Here is a 17,419-nt window from a genome sequence, read left to right on the forward strand (position 1 = left end):
CGTGTGCCCATAGACACACACAAAACATGTGCCATGGATCACTCTTTGCTGATGTAATGTCTACCCCCTTATTGGACTGAAGATGCTCAGCATTGTTGCAAGAGTATACGTTCACTAGATTAGTAAATCCACCATCTAATTGTAACAGTTTCTATAATTTGAAAATTTATAATATTATTTAGATAAACTCAAATACTATATTGTACATATGACATGACAAAATTGTAATGTTTGGCTTACTGAAATGTAATACTACTTTGTCTCTGTCCAAGGTATTAAAAAAGAAATGTAGTTGAGAATCTGCATGGTTTTTTTGAAAAGTCTCATCTCTCCCTGACACTACAGATCTATGGCTGGAATGTTACTTCCAGATATTGAAGGGAAGGAGCAGTCTGTTTTTATCAGGCTTTGCATCACTTTTTCTTCTGTGACATCTTTTATTTTTTTCTTGTTGGTTCCTTGGGGCTTTTTCTAATGCCAAAATTGTTCAGCGGGCTTTACATTCAGCCATTATAAAATGCCTTTCCATATGGGTGGCAACCCATCTTTCCTTCTCATGTATTACCACCAGTGCTGGTCAAATTCCATTTTTGGATAAATCTCAGCCATCCTCTCTTATTATGCCTCAGTAGCTGCATCTTATGCAATTGACTCTTCCACTCATGGTAAACAAATTAACTTCTCTCTCCTGTTTGAATCGACTCTGAATATTGCTCAAGGAACTGTTATGTATATAGATACTATAGCAACTCTATTTTCCTTCCTTCTGTTCTTCATTAATGCTGAAACACAGGGTAGATTTTTGTCTCTACGGAACTCTTCCAAAAGCATTAGATACAGTCTGAGCCTCAAGACTTCTGCACAAAATGCTCTGATAAATAGGTGTTAATAGTTTCCAGTCAACTTTCAGTGCTTACAGCAAATAGTGTAAATTGTAAAAAGCATATAAATGGAATCCTGTAAATCACTGTGAATGCTATGGAAGACTGCGGATAAATTTTAAATAAAAGCTATTATACAGTAAACCTACTGATGTTCCTCACACAGAATCTCTACTTTGTTGCTGTGATACATGTTCAAATGCAAAAGTTTCAGCATTTATGCCTCTATATCTAGGACATGTACGTAAACACATTCTTCTCTTGTCTTCTTCCAAATAAAATGTTTCAGTATTTATAACCCTATATAATACATAATGTGTGTTCATTTTGCATCTTTTTGTCACTGTAAATCCAGTTTTTTTTATGAAGATTTTGCTTTCTAGTGAAATACACAACTGGAGCTTGTTAAACCAAAGGCATGGTTTAACTACACCCAGCTACTCTGCAAAGGCAGGGCAGATGCTGAGGAGAGACCACACCAGCTCAGAAGCAAAAGCCACACAAGCATCAACGCAATGTGTGGCCCTTGCTAACAAGACTACATAGATTTGGAGACTGAGCTGCTATCTCTACTAAATGTTGTTCTTTGTGTTAGGCTGTATTTTGGTGTGGGCATACTCTAAGAAATTTGCTTGTCCTTAGCTAAAAGACAAAATAGCTCAATTAAGCAGAGGCCCCTGTAAGGGACAAAAGAATAAAACTCCTCCGATCTATCACAGGTTTTATACTTCCAGCATGTAAGCCATCAACTGGCCCCAAGACACTGATAGTCTGGTATTTGTTAGATTCGCTGTATCCTTCTGAAAGGAGAAATACTAAGAGAGGATGCAAAAAGGTGCCCTTCTGAAATACCACACAGACACTAGGTCACATTTTGCCCTGGAGCAATCCTACTGGTTTTGCTAGCAGGAAATTTCGTTCGCCAAATAATTCTCTCAGAGTCTCTCTAGAAGAGACAGCACTAAACATACCTGTCTGCTTTCCGGAGATGAGGGCATCTCTGGCACTGACATATAAAGCAGCACCCATAAACAGAAAGCCACATCCTCCTTGCTTCCAGGCCCACACTCCTTCTGTGAGGGCACACAGATTGATAAAGTTTAATTTATTAATGATAATTGTCCAAAAAGAAAGTATGACAAACATCTTAATCTGTAAAAACCACAATGTGCCATGAGCAGGAGAAGAAGGAAGGAAACAAATAATAAAGTGAGGGCAAGGAACTGGGCATAAGAAGCAGCCAGGTTCAGTGTTTCTAAAAGATCAGACTGTAAATTGAGAAAAAAGAAAGGACCCAATTAGTGGATCAAAGAACAAAAAGCCTAGCAGTAAATTAAAGAGATGACAAAGAAGTAAAAAATGGCAGTGGTGTTAATCATGTGCAGCTATGTGAGATTGTATGAACCTGAATGAGTGAAAATGAATAGTGAAGTGGAACAAACTGAGAAGTCCTGCAGGACCCATGGGAGGAACCCAGGGCTGGTGAAACATACAAAAGAACAGGTCTGGCTGTTGTTTTAATATCTTTTATTGCACAGATGCTGGTTACAAATGAATACAGGTGGCTTGTCTGCATCAAATCTATGAAAGTGCTTTGCTGATCTTTTCTTCTCTAACCTCAGACTATTTAACCTCGTACTTAAAAGTTATTAGCTACTGCTACATCCTGAGTTCCTCCTCCTGGCAAGGTCCAAGTTAGATCAACGCATGCACTATGTTTGGCTTTAGCGTTGCAGAGTTCAAAAAATTGTAATCCGAAATGGGATAAATATCAGAATAGGATAAAAATGGTCATCCTAAGAGGGGCAAAATTTCAGGAGACCAGAGATCTGGCACTGGCTGTGGCTTCTATTCTGAAACAGTCGGATATACAGATGGGACCTATATGTTCTCTGCTATGTTAATAGCAGCCATCAATCTTTTGCAGAGCTGTCACACCATTAAAAGCAGGGAGCATTCCACAAAGTAGCATATCAAGAGCCTTTAGAAATGCAGACGAGGAAGTTTGGGACAAACACACAGCTATGAAATTGCTTTTCATTTTCAGGCTCTGATAACTAAATACAATCTTTCTAAACAGGCCCAGATTGCCTAGCAAACATTCAATTTCAAACGAATGTTTCTAATTTCAAAACATTTCATTAACTGAATGTTGTCTCCATCAAGTTTGTATTTTCCTCATTCCACTGGCCTTGTGAAACTATTTATGACTTTCATTAGTCTAAAATTGAATTAAGCCCTAACATCAAATCATGCTTTGAAGTGCACGGATGGATCACACAGAGGCTCCTCACTTTGGAATGAAAGCTTTGCAGTGAATGGAAGTCAAATCTAACTGTTCATTGTCAACATGATTTGCTGCTTACCTGCACAGCTAGTTGAGGAATCTGTAGTGACTTTCCTGAAGATACTCTGGTGTTCTGCTTTCTTCCTGTATGGGCTAGTTCCTGTCTAACTATTCATGCACCAGCCTTGGACCTTGTAAGAAAAAAAAAAAACAAACAAAAAAACCAAACCCCAACCAACAAACCAACAAACTTTTTCCTTGCCCATTTCTCTTATTTTTCGAATGAAGTTTGAGCTTTCAGCAGACGTGGAGAAGATGACTCTGTACAATACACCAGCTATAGGCACTGATAAGGAACAAGACAGACAGTTTTAAAAGGAGATACGAGCCAGGAAAACAGCAGTGAGAAAACTCCATGCAGCTGTTTTAGTTATTCCTAAACACGTTAAATGGACCAGGCTTGTTTCAAGCCAGTTCAGCAAATTCAAGCAGAGGAAACATCAGAGAGTGCTTCTCAAAGCCTGGAGATTTGAAGGCCTCACATGAGCTATCAAGTGTACTAGAAAAGAGTCAGCACAATGAATGTTACTGAATATGGATGAGGTGACTAACCTGGTGCATTTCTCAGAGGGCCCAGAGAGGCCATGGCGTGGGTCCTCTGACCCCAGGTGCTGATGGCTTCATCAAGGAGCAGGGCCGGAGGAGCACCCTGTGGAGCAGTTTGGGAACGTGTTCAACACTGTCATTCTAAGAAATGGTGAAAACAAACGTGCTTTCCTGATTGTGCCAAAGGGCAACATATGTGAGAAGATTAGCTTTCTCTGTAGTGTGTTGGAGAATGATTCCTATGCTCTGGCCTGCAGTTTCTTACTGCTCTACCTGAGGGGGATAGGAGGAAGAACGAACAGCCTATAAGAAAAAGAAAAGAAACATGCAGAAATGCACCTACCTGAGACTCCTTCCTTTTTTTAGTGGGTCTTGCCTCATGGCTTGTGCTGTTTGCCTTGGCTCAGAGAGCACAGACTGCTCTCTCCAGGATGTCTGTGTCCTCCTCATACCCTTCTTTAACAAGGATATCACAGGGCTGATGTCTGTCCTTCTTCTCCAAGGTCTTCAGGATGTTCCCTGGCCTTCACAACATGGATATGTAGCCTTGCCCAGCCTGGCATCCAGTCCCAAACAATACCACCAAATGCGGATAGACCCTCAGGTTTAGATCCCCCAGGCTTCCTGTGACTGGAAAAGCTGCTTTAATTCTTTCCTTTCCTTTATCTCCTTTCAACATTTTCACCCAGAGGCAATTCTGTTGGTGGACTTTCTGAGAAAGACAGGCAGATAGTGGATACGCAGGAAATGTTTCCCAAATAAGCCAACCACTTAAGACTGCAGCAAGATGCTCCCATTTTTGCATTTGTATTCTCACAAAGCTGGGGGAGGAATATCTTGGAACAGGCCAGGGATAGAAATAGTCATAGGAATATAAGAGATGCCCTCCTTGGACAGACCAGTGGTCTGTCTATTCCTATTTCTGTTTCTGACAGTGGCAACAGGAAAGGTCGTCTATGAAGAGCATGAGATCCTGACCCCTTTCTGCAGTCCATTCCTATGTACGCTCAGGGGCACCTTCACATACTTATAATCTAAGCAACAGACAGGCTTGAGGTCACTGTTACCGCAAGGGAATGAAATTCAAAATTGCAAGCAAAGCACCATGGTACAGCCATGGGCACAGGGGCCTGGTGGGGTTCCCAGTGTCTCTGACCTCAGAGCTGTACCACAAATTCCCACCTGACACCGTGACAGTGACACGGCCTGCCAGACCCCCAGCCCCTTCTCAATAAATGCTTCTTCTAAATAAGCATAACCAATTCTACAGAGGTGGAAAATATGATGTAAAACAGCTGTCAGCTCATTTCCAACCATACAGCCCGGGCGGGTGCCCTGAGAGACGCGCACTGTGGGCAGGCACACGCGTCCCCCCTGCACCATTTGGCAGCAGACCTGTCCCAGGGAGCTGGAGAGGACAGCCAGGCACCCACAACTCACCCTTCGGCTGCACGCAGCAGATATCTGTTTCTGCCTCCATGTGCAGTATTACACAGCATTCGTAAGCCATGATTAATCAGCCATCAGTGTGGCAAACATAAATAAGGCTGTATAACAGCACGGCCTTGTTCCAGTGGTTTCCCAGAGCGGCTGACTGGGAGAGCAGCGAGTGAAGAAGGAAACATGTTTCTCTAGACACAGCCCTGATGGACCTGTGCTCTGCACGCTGTCCAAGCTCCTCTCTGCTGTCAAGTCACATGCGTGTCTTTCACATAGGCCACCACTCACAGATGTAGCTAACCAGCTACCCTGGCTGAGCTGGAGAGTGCTGAAGGGATGTGAATTTGGTTCAAAGGACAACATATTTCTACTACAAGAAAGAGCCTGGTTTTTTCTAGCCAGAAATAAGGCTGATGCTACCTGCATCCAGAAACTGCTGACACATCTGAGAGGAATTGCTGCTGAGGAGCTAGCTGTAGCTTTCCAGTGCTTCAGGTTTGCTTTATGCTGATGGGTATCCCTGAAAGCCCTCTCACAACCCCATTTCTGGGGACATGAATACCCAGACTGAGATAACCCAGGAGTTTCCTTCTCATCTCCTGCATGGCAATCACCTCTCTGTTGGTATTGGATACATTTGGCATACACTGGCTGCGTCTTTTCAGTCCCTTGAAAAGCAGTATCGTGTTTCTGGCCTCTTGATCTGGTAAAAGTGGTGTAAAGGAGCAAGAAGGTGACTGGCTGCTGTTACTCACAAACATCTTTATGCCATGCCCTTGTAAAGCTGACTCCAGCACATTCACTTGTTAGATTGAAATAGGAACGTTTCCTTCCCAAAGGACCACCACAGACCCCCAGATTAATACAGGATTTCTTTTCCTTATCCTTCATCTGAAAAAAGAATCAAAATTTCCTTTATCAGACGACTGCTTTTTAACACATCTGTTTTGCTCTATGCCATAACAAATGTGCAACCCTTAAGGCTTACAACAATAGCTGTGTGTACAACTACCTCTGTTGATTAAGAGACTGACCTGTGTTCTATTAATATTTATAGATTTAAATTTTTAACACACAATAATTCTGCATTATTGAATAGGTGACTTCCTGCATTTTAATGGTTATGGAGTAGGAGTGGGTTCTCTGTAGTTAACATTGCAATATATTTTTCATGATTAAATAAAAAGTTGTTACCTCTAACTTCCTCAAACAAAATCCTCTGACACAACATGTTGGTGCGATGGTGAAGAATTCTCTCAAAAGATATATGGTATTATATTTGTTGCAAATTTGCTCAGGGGATTTAGACTTATGGTACATAAGGATTTTCCATAGCTGGAAATATTTAATAAGCTTCTTTTTAAAATTGCTGAATTATTCAAACATCAACTTGGGATTACTTACTCAGTTTTGGAGACAACTGAATTCTTATTTGCAAAATTGATTTTCCCGTTTCAGAAGGTGCATATTGACAAAATAAGAGATTCAAAATGTTCACTTGAGTCGGCATCTCGGACTAGGACTGGGATGTAGATTCAGGCTTCCATTAATTTATTTTGAAATCAAGACTTTTGCTAAAGGCTTTAATAATAGCTGCATTATAAAGAACTTGTATTTTGGAGGACAATGTGGCATTTCAAGACCTCTTAGGTGTTACATAAAAAATATGAACCATTTGGCATAAGATGAGGCCAGATCATTTCTTAGGAAAAAACCTATGCATTTAGTCACTACAGTCACTGACATTTTTCTTCTTCTCCATCAACTGAATATTGTCAAGGTCTGGTTTGGGTGTTTATGTGGTAATAGCACTTTTAGCGTTAGCGGAACACATGAACAGTGAAGAAGAGTTTCTCTGGAATAGCAAACCTGTTACTGTTTCATCTTCAGGTGGGTCAGGATCTTCAGAGTATCACTCAGGTGGCCTGTTATTGCATTAAGTACTTTGCTCTTCAAATAACAGAGTGAATCTGATGAATTTTCATTTAGGAAGAAAAGGATACTCCTTGTGAATACAAGAATCACAATCTAGTCTAGTATCATCTAGTATAATTTTCTCACATTGGCTTTCAATGTAAAATTTGTACTGCATAAGACTTAGTAATGTAAAAATTTTCGGTCTCAAAAATATGAATATGATTTGAATTAGGGTTATTTGGATGATTTTAATGGTGCAGTCCTCAACTTGAAAAAGCTGTACAAAACGCCAAACCCGTTTCCAATATCTGCTTTCTTTTACATCTATTTTCTATTTGTAACTTTCGAGTAGAAGTAAGTCCAGCTCATCTTCTATTATTTTTGGAATATAGTTATGCCTGTGAGCCAAGGATTCATCTGATGGATTTACCACCATAATTCTTTACTTGAAGGATATCATGGCTCTATTTACCCACAATGAATGTAAAGAAAGATGTAATTCCTGCAATCTGCAGAAGAGTTGGTGTTGCTTTGACAACATTCACATTAATTGAAGAAAATTGGTCACATGTATGCTTATGAGATATATTTCAATATTCAGAATGGTCGAGAGTGGTCAATAATTCACAACTGTATATTCTGAATTTGTGTCATGGTACCATCACAGAAGGTGCATCACAGAAGATTTCTCCAGTTTTAGAGAAGAAATGTTTACTGAGGAATTTGGAAACAGGACAACCCAAACAGTTTCATTATCTATCCTGTGGCGTATCTACATCCCAGTGACAGTCAAATGAATGCACTTGTACACAGTGGCTGCGACAACTAATAAACATTTCATGGCACTCGATGAAAAGGATTGTATTATTTTAGATTTCTTCCTGATGCTATTCTCGTGTTGACTTCACTGAAAGCAATGTTTGTCAGTAGACAATTGAGAAAATAAATGTGTTCCTAAAGCAAAACAACAAGTACCACTAGCCCAGTTATGCCATACTTAAAGCAATTATAATTATTAATATTTAGGATGCAATGTTTCCTTTTGAGCTCTGATTTCACAGCTCCTGAAATCCATCCCATTCTGTGAAGCTCAATTTAATTTCATTTTTTATCTTCACTTGCAAGTAAATACTTTGTTTTCCCTTTGAGCATGAGTCAATTTAATAACTTAATCAAAGATCAGAGCTTTCTGTATATATGGAGTATAATAAATGTATGCCATTTTCCTGAAAAAGTGCACCAAAACAGAGTAACACTTCAAGACTGGCACTGCTATATTTCATATCTGGACACTATATAAAATAGCAAGACGCCCACTCTCATTACACAGCGCTGTAAAACAAATACCAGGCAATAACGTTATTTCCTTGCATCTTCAAAAATGCAAGCCGGCAAACTCTCCTGGGATGTGATTAACAGCTTGTCAGTTGGGGGATACTTACAAATGAAATTATTTCTTTAGCTATTAACCTTTGATAACATCAGTAATTCCCACATCTGGGACACAACAGGGTCTGGTAATGGACATGGAAGAGGAACACACACTGACTCACGCTGCAAGCAGCCACACCGAAACAGAGACTTTTGGATGGGCTTAGCTTCCATGTCAACAGCTAAGCAAAAGCCAAGTTTTCAGTAGCAGTCAGTAGCTCGTGGCTCCTGCAGTCATGCTATGGGGAGATTTTCAGAAATATTCAGGCACCAGCTCTTCTGAATAATCTACTTATTGCTTTAGTTGCTAGAAACAGATGCAGTCTTCTCATGAGCTGCCCCTTACAGACATTTCTCAGCCTCAAGGACCGGTGGCTCAAAGGCACTGCCTTTGCCATTCCTCTGCCATTATTTTCACTTACCCCTTCCCTCACAAGCCTTTGCTGCCTGCGTTTACTGCTGTCACAGCTCGGTCCTATTTCAACGATAAGTGTGGACTATTTTATTTTGTGCCTGCCCAGCAGAGTGGCATTCCCTTCCTGCTCAAATCCTCTGGGCATGACTCCAATACAAGGAAAGTCTGCAAATTACCCTAGCACTAGGAGACAATGATATATGACCTTTCACAATATTGGGTGAGGTATTGATGAAAGTCATTGATCCCATTTTTGAGTGACTGTCTCACCCAGGAAGACAAGTGAAATAAAAAATCTGACAGTGTCTGCAAACGCTTGTTCCTGTTTCGAGACGTCAAAATCTTTTTTAGCTTTTTTGTTGACCTTTTGGCCTCAACAGGGTTAACAGATATCATAATATTGTTCATCGGGTTTTTTTAAAGAGCCTTCTTCTATGCAAATAACTTGTTTGTTTGCTTGTTTTGGTTTTGGATAGACAAGAGACAACTGGATATCACACAACCCTTTACTTGTGTGAGCAGCCCTCAGTGACAGGGCCACTGCTCCCTCAGGTAGGAAATACTTTGCAGATGAGACAACAGGACCTGTGAGTATGTTTCCTAAGGTTAGGTCTACACATTACATATACAGTTTTCTGTTTTGGAAGAAGCTTTTCTATTTTTTAACGGGTAACCACCTATAGGAATCAGCTATTATTTCTTTGTGTTATTTTACTGGGGCATCATTAGTGGCTTGTTTTATCATTAACAGACAACTAAGTCTGGCTCGCAAACAGCAAGCGATAAAAACATATCACCTTGTAAGTCAGCTTTTAATACTTTCAGACTCACAACTGTAACATATGGTGTTACCTGAAAATAAATGTTCCATAAAAATGTTTCTGTTTCTTTTCGAGCTGCGCTGCATACATGTACCGATAGTATTATAGCTGGTTAGGTGAGGTTATGTAATGACAATCTATTTCTGAAGGAGCACGTAGGCAAATTTCAGCCAATGACATACAGACAGTCATCAGCAGAAATTTGCCTATAAATAATGGATTTAGCAGGCATGCATGCCAAAGTGGGGTAATGAAGATGCTGGCCTTGGCAGCTGAATTCACATTAAAATGGAAAAATAACGCTGTATTTCCTTCTTAGATCTGCAAAGCCAAACAGATCTCTGGTATCACCTGGGCAGGAAGATGTGTGTCAGAACAGGTTGCTGGGAGGATGCAACAAAGAGTTTAAGTAGATATTTTCAGACAGAAGACACAGCAGTTAAGGAGATGTCCAAGAACTTTAAGTATCAGTTCTGCAAAATGTGAATGTTGAGAAAATGTTTTTATACTGAAGCCGAACAAACCAGTCAACGCTGATTCTGTGCAAGAGGTTTCCCATGCAGGAGATGCTCAGTTGCCCAATACACTCCATCTCCCAAAGGATAATTCTGTTTTCCCTCTCATCCATAGTGCTTAGTGACGCTTGCTATACTGCTTATGAGGCATGCTGTGCAGCATTGCTCCATTAACAAATCAAAAGATACCACGTTTCACTTCTTTTTTTCCTTTAAAAGTTAATTTACACATTTCGTATGGTATAAGAAATCCTTCTTTGTTAAGGTCAGCAACTCCACAGTCAGCCTTCATAAAACACTTCCCTTAGCGTTCCTAGATAATGCTGTGCCTCATTGTTCCCTTGCCAATACTTCAGACTGCAAACTCAGTCTGCAAATGCTCAGGTTACCTGAGGCAAACCAGTCCCATCTTTGTGTCCAGTCAGGATTTCCCTTTTAGCCTCATCCTTAGGCTCCCCACTCATGATTATACTTGATTCGTTGACAACAATTGACAAATGAAAACATTTTAAGGGCTGAAGCATGTCTCACTGGAGTCCTACTCTCTTTACAATTCTCCACCTTTAGAACAAAACCAAGCAAATCTCCCACTGCAGTGCCATCGTTTGAACATTCACATGTCTGAAAGTAAGCCACGAACAAGCCCAGCCAGGTCCATATAGAAATGTTATAATCTATATTCTCTCCCCTCTTCTGCTGTTGCCCCTAACACTTGACAAAATAGGCATAACAGAAGTGAACAGCAAGTTAATCAAGTTTCTCTGGTTTAGTAAATGCAGAGTCACGTTTTACTTATCACCTAGTTACCGAAGTGTTAAACGGGAATTTGGGACTCCTGTGTCCCTGAAATCCCTGATTTTTAGCCTTGTTGATAAAAAAAAAGAGAAACATGGCACAAGGCATAGCTCAAGCCGAGCCTCCCCCGGCGGGACACCTCCCACCTTTCTCATCTCAGAGCTCTGGCTCCAGAGTGAAGCCTGGACTCACCCATCCTGTCACCTGCAATGCTTAAGCAGCACCAGCCCATGCAACCTGGGGACTTTATAAAAACTGAGCACACTGGCAACCCATCCTCCTTGGGAGCGACTGCAGGCTTCCACTCACCTCTGCTGAAGAAGAAGGAAAGACATTCCCTGCGTAGGCATCTCCACGGTCAATGAACTCATCCGGCCACCTCTCACATCACTGTCAGGGAAATATGCTGGCACCAAACACACAGAAATGAAAGCAAAAGCCTTTCCCTGCTGGACCAATCAAGTCTGACAATTGTCTTGTGGTGGATGCCAGAGAGATTCTGAATATTTTGGCAGAAACGCCGGCTTTTTCTAGGTGAGAATCTGCCTACATAGGATTTATGCAAACATTTCCTCACTTGGTCTGTAACCACCCCTTCGCAGCTAAGCAGTTCAGCGTTATCGCCAATTCTTTACATAGTTCTGAGTTTAAAATACTACCACTGCCTAAAATAAGAGGAATTTCAATTGCAGTGCTCTCTGAAATGAAAGAGGTGGAAGCCAGTTTGACAATGTAAGCTGATAGCTGAGATACTGCCTCGCCAGCATTTTTGGCACCTGGCCTAGGGAGGAAGTAACAAGAGGAAGGGAAGGGACAAAGAAAGAAGGAATAAAGGAGGGTGAGAGTGATCCAGTCCACTTAATATAATGACATATGTTCCCTATAAAGGAAGCTTTATAGTCAGTGGGAAGAGAGCTGTGCTTTTCAAACGCTAGAGAGGGCATTCTCATCCACCAGAGGCACTTCTTCCTCTTCATTGACAGCATAGGGGACTTGGGTGTTTTCAGGGGGTGATGAAGCACAAAATGAATTGCCTCTCTTCCTCAGAGAGTACAAAGAGATAATGGAAAATATCAGATACTTTCACTCACTTGGAGTACGGTCCACCTGATGCTTTCCTGAGAACGGGCACCCACCCAGTGGAGCAGAGCATACAGTTGAGGGATCAAAAAACTTGACTTGGGGGGGCGGGGGAAGAATTTGGGTCCCAGACCAGAGTTGCAAGAAAGCCCTGGAGGGGACACTGGTTTACACCTACTCAGAACAGGCACTTCAGAGCCGGTATTAATAACAGGCTAAATTATTCAAAACTACCAGTCTATGGGAGTGTTTGGGAGGTCAGAAATTGTAGGTAATGACAGTTACAAATAGGATTGTGAGACCAGAATGATGATGCCCTGCAAAAAAAAAAAAAAAAAAAGGACAAAAAAAAAAGACAGATCAAAGCTGGGGAGTCCTAGGTTGCAGCCCTGAGCTTCCAGCTGAAGCAACAACATTGCCACCCATACCGGGAGCAGGTACCCAGTTGTACAACTGATACAGCTGCTCAGAGAGAGAATGTGATCAAAAGAATTATATCATCTAGCATGGTAAAAACAATCAAGCCTGCAGGTCAGAAATGTAATGAAGGATAGTACCTGCTGAGCCAGAAATTACTACCTTGGCTGGCAGCCAATATAAAGGGTGGGTCTATAAGTCTGCATGCAGGCAAGGTAAAAGTCAGGTAGGAAATAGGTATTTCTGCATCCACACCTGAACTGAAAGCACCAGTGTGTGAAAATTGATTCGCCACCCAGGCAGGTATACAAAATGCCTAAACAAAGGATTCCTGAGCCCTATGCAAGCACAAGATCAGGCATACAAGAGAACACCATTAGCATCAGCAAACCATCTCTTGTGGGTGCAGGTACAAATTGCTGAATTAGGCACTCAAGAGAACTGTCTTGAAAAGCCCCAAAACATCATCTCAAACTGAAGCAGAAGCTGTGCTCTCAGACTGAAAGAAGTATTCTGCTGCAGGGAGGGGTGTGCAGGGGTATCAAGCATTCAGAAAGTTACTAGGGCACAAAAACTTGTAGGCATTGCTGGGCTGCCTAAGCATCATGTAAGTGTAGCTGAAGCAAGAGCATTACAAAAGCCAAGGTACATGGAAGTATATGAAAGCCAGCACATTGCAAATCAGTATTTAGCTCAGAGTTACACCAAATCTAGCAGCACATTATGGAAAATCTAGAATGCCAGGCCACATTACCGTTCACAACAAGGAGGTTTGCCTTATCATACTGTATATGTCAAGCTCTTCCCTCAGTGCAAACAGCCCTATGGAATCAAAGGGGAAAGGAGCAAAATATTCCCAGGCAAGACCATATTTGTAAATGCATCAAGCAACATTTGCCTGAAGCCGAGGGAAACATTTTGCCACAGGACCCAACCTGGCCAATATAAAGAACTTTTAATAACCGCAAAACATGTCATTTAGAAAGCTACATAAGAATCACTTATGGATTATACTGTCAAGATCAACGTATTCAGGGCCAAGATGGCAAACAGGAATCATTTGCAACTGATCCGTGGGATGATGGGGAGGGGCAGAGCCCAGCAGTGGTTCCAGATTTATTATCCTCTGTTGACAGAGACTTCTCATTTCCAATATGCAAGAATTAGAGATGGAACAGAAGGCACTGAAGCTCCTTTGGCCAAGCTGTAAAGATTGCCAAGCATCAGCTGTGGTCTGGTCTTCCAGTTCTTTGAACAAATAGCCACAGCTAATGCAGCACGTCATCCTGGTATTCAGGGCTTTCTTTGTGACCAAGAGGTGATGTTTCAAACCATCAGTTTTCTCCAGTAATGCCCAGGTTTCCCTTTGTGATATCAGACATGCTGCAGTTCCTGTGCAGGTGGTGTAATTGCACTTGACTGACAGAAAACACCATGGCTAAATGCTTGATTCTTCTGGAACAGCCATGGCAGTCTCTCTCCATTCTTCTCCCTCACATTTCTTGGGGATTAAAATCCTGGGAAATGCCTGTTTACCTAGGGGGTGCTGGTTAAAAAAGAAATCTATATGCATGTTACATACCATGCACGTCAGTGCCATGACAAAAAAACCTGCAAAATGTAAACTGGCAGCCTCAGTGCCTCTGCGGACTGGAGTAAACTATGCAGTTTGCAGTGACTTCCTCTGCTGCCTTTGTCATTACTGTCTCTTCTGGTAATTTCTGTCTGACATTTTTTAAGAAGAATTAATCTCCTTGAGCACCTTCCCTTGTTTTTACAAACGCAGATCTTCAGATTCAGTTTAAGCAAGCTGTCTGTGCACCATGCAGAAGACAGTTGATAAGTTCTATATCGTTACCGTAATTTGAATCACTGTAGACCAGTGATTTAATATTTTAATGTAATCCTCTACACACCTACAATCAGCAAATGCACATTTAGAAATAAAAATTGTTTCAAAGTGCCACCAACTGTTGTTTTTGCAAACTGCAATTCAAAGAATACGGTTTTTTAAATGCTTCTACTGGATATTACAACATTTTCTGGTGTAGCACACAACTTAGGAGAACAAGCCTACATTATCCTTTTCCCAAGCTAGACAAGCAGCACACCCCATTATAATCTCCCCTATGGCTAGGTTTCAAAGGCAACATAATACAGTATACCAGGCACACCTTTTCTGTTGTTTGTAAAATAGGGTTTTTTCCGATTTGTGTGTTTTAATGACAAGCCGATTTCCAAACCTTTCAAGAAACCTCCAAAATTAGGTGGGAGAACCAAGTGCTAAAAGCTTGCTTTGCTTTTTAAATATGTCTCCTATTAATGATGTGTGAGTTCCTAAGCATTAAGTATGTGTTGAAAAACACCATGCTCCAGTGCTCTACTTTCACCTCCTCCAGACTTTAATTTTCACTCTTCTCAAACTTTGCTTTCCTCAGTTCTCTCAGCCCTGCATTCTGATTTCTCCTGAATCAAGCTGGACCCCCCACAAGAAGAAACTCTTCTATGATCCACTGACAGTGAGCAAAGAAAGAGGACCATAAAGTTCAGCAGAAAGGCATAATGGTACTGATCTGTTGGTGCCACAAACAGGGTAAATAATCACAGAAGTTTGTCAGTCTGCATTGCACGTTAGTAATACAGCATGAGACAGTCTTCCAGGAGACTGAATGGTTACAACTCCTGGTGAGCCGATCTCCATAAATAGCAGCTCTAAATCAATTCTGTTTGCTTGCTGCGATCATATGAAATGCATCAACTGTTGAATAAATCAATGTGACCCCAAAGATTCCTTGGCTTAACATCTTATTATTTTGTGGCTATAGGCTGATTAGGCATTTAAATAATTTTCTGTGATAGCATCTGCATTATTGGAATATGCCAGATTGTGAACACAAACCTTAGATTTCTCCAGTGCTTTATTTGCCAGCAATAACAATAATTAAAATAACAACATCCCTCCCTTGCTTTCGTTGATACCATTTAGTTTTTTCCAGAGAGGACAAAGTAGGCATTTTACTGGTTTGAAATGAAATGTGTTCTGCAAGGTCTGAGTTATTCAGCTATCGACTGGTGGGAGCATTCATTTCGGAGAACAGTAAGTTACTCCAACGTTCTCAGTCCAAATTGATCCAACAGAATGAGACCCCCTTTGAAGTCTGAATTCCTCCACAATTTTTCTTTCAAAACTGCAGCTCTGCCCCCCCTGTAGATGTAGCAGGTAATCGGTGCTGATTGATTTCTGAGTGTGTGGATGGAAGAACAGGGAGAGAAACGATGTGGTGACAGGAGAGGATGCAAAGTTCAAGAACATCGTAGGCATGTGCCGAGGAGACCTTTCACAAAAGCAATAGAGAGCAATAGAGACTGCAAAAAAGCCAGTGAGGAAAAAGAATGAAAGATACAGCTGAAAGGTGAAACAAGGAGATTGTGGCTCAGAGGAAACTGTGGGTGCGATGACTGGAGGAGGGAGGAGTTTTCAGCAAAACAGCACATGGTTAAATGGAGGAGATGAAGGAGAAGAGGGTGCAGATTTGCAGAAGTTCCTAATCACATAGAAAGAAATCTGCTCAATTTTCTGTTCTGAGAGACAAGGATCCCAAGGCAGCACATATTGACAAAACACTAGACGTCTGAGCTGTGTGCCAGTTCCTTTTTCTTAAAAAAAATTTCAAAAGAAACAAATTAATAGTTTGATTAAGAAAAGCACTAACTTATAATGCCCACATTTTTTCTTACAAGAGGAATTCTGATTTTTAAGATTATCTCAAAGATTTGGATTATTTTCTGACTGTTTCAAAGGAAGAGAAATATCCAGATCCTCAAAGCTGCCACTGCCTTCTTGGTAGGTGGCTTTATCACTGAACTTCCTGGTATAAGAAAAACAAAACAAAACACAGTAAGAAATGCCTTTATTTCCATTCATTGTTTTACAAGTAACCATGTTATTATCGGCTAGAGAAATCTCAAGTGCTGTGCAATAAGACTTCCTACTTTTGACTGGTCTTACAGGCGTAGTTCTGACTACATAACATCTGTGATTGCCATCGCCATGTAAAAGTATTACATTAAATAAAAATAAGGCAGGATTTTGCAACTGGCATTGCAAAACCAATGGAGAACAGAAAGATAATTGACAAAGAAAACAAAATCTTGAGAATTTGCAGGGTAAAATATCAGGTTTCTATGGTGCAGACTAGTGAGGTTCTGCAGTTTTGTTTTTCTTTCCAGTTTAGATCTAGGAAAACCTAATTACGATTCATTAAATGACTCTTCTGGTGTCAACTTAGGTGACAACAAATAAAGAGTATATCTCTTCCCTTAATGAGGAGTAAATCTGAATATTGTAGAGCTGCAGCCAAAACCTACTGCCCATGTTTAACATTGGTTTATAAAAAATGTATCTTTTCAATTTTCCTTGTTTCCTAATCAATTGCTTCAGCATCCTTTCCCCACAGTGCTTTCAAGATGGATATGTCTCACCATTTCATTAACATAGTGTTGAACAGCAGCGCTTCCTTTTGTAACAAATTAGCATTACTGTAGTGTGCAATATGGGTTTGAATCTTATTTACATTAGGATCCTTTCTACCATTCTGGCAAGAGAGACATTTTTATACAGAAAATCTAACGTATGCTGCAAATACTTAGTTGCAGAGGCAACTAGGCTAAGGCAGCCTCCCTGTTTTTTGCTGCAGCAGAGACACATGTAGCACTAAATCCGCTATCCTGCCCTGGCACAGGCTGTAATGCTTTTAACAGCACTCATCGGCACAGACCAGGCTCTCCGCATGTATCGAAGCCTGAATGTTGAC

General features: G+C 41.0%; 1 protein-coding gene across 1 annotated transcript in view; it reads right to left on the minus strand.

The window, feature by feature from the left end:
* The window catches only part of MEI4 (meiotic double-stranded break formation protein 4), a 147,501-nt gene extending 136,017 nt beyond the window's left edge, over window positions 1-11,484 (minus strand). Inside the window, exons 1-5 of the mRNA XM_087775361.1 lie at window positions 11,418-11,484; window positions 4,118-4,486; window positions 3,781-3,877; window positions 3,248-3,359; window positions 1,853-1,954 (exon numbers count right to left, since the gene is read on the minus strand). The gene's annotated coding sequence lies outside the window, so the exon portion shown is untranslated. The remainder of the gene's footprint in view (window positions 1-1,852; window positions 1,955-3,247; window positions 3,360-3,780; window positions 3,878-4,117; window positions 4,487-11,417) is intronic.
* Between the last annotated feature and the right edge of the window lie 5,935 nt (window positions 11,485-17,419).

This window comes from Nipponia nippon, unplaced genomic scaffold (genome assembly GCF_047370975.1).
Source record: "Nipponia nippon isolate SJK-2023a ecotype South Korea unplaced genomic scaffold, ASM4737097v1 scaffold_4, whole genome shotgun sequence".
Classification (NCBI taxonomy): domain Eukaryota; kingdom Metazoa; phylum Chordata; class Aves; order Pelecaniformes; family Threskiornithidae; genus Nipponia; species Nipponia nippon.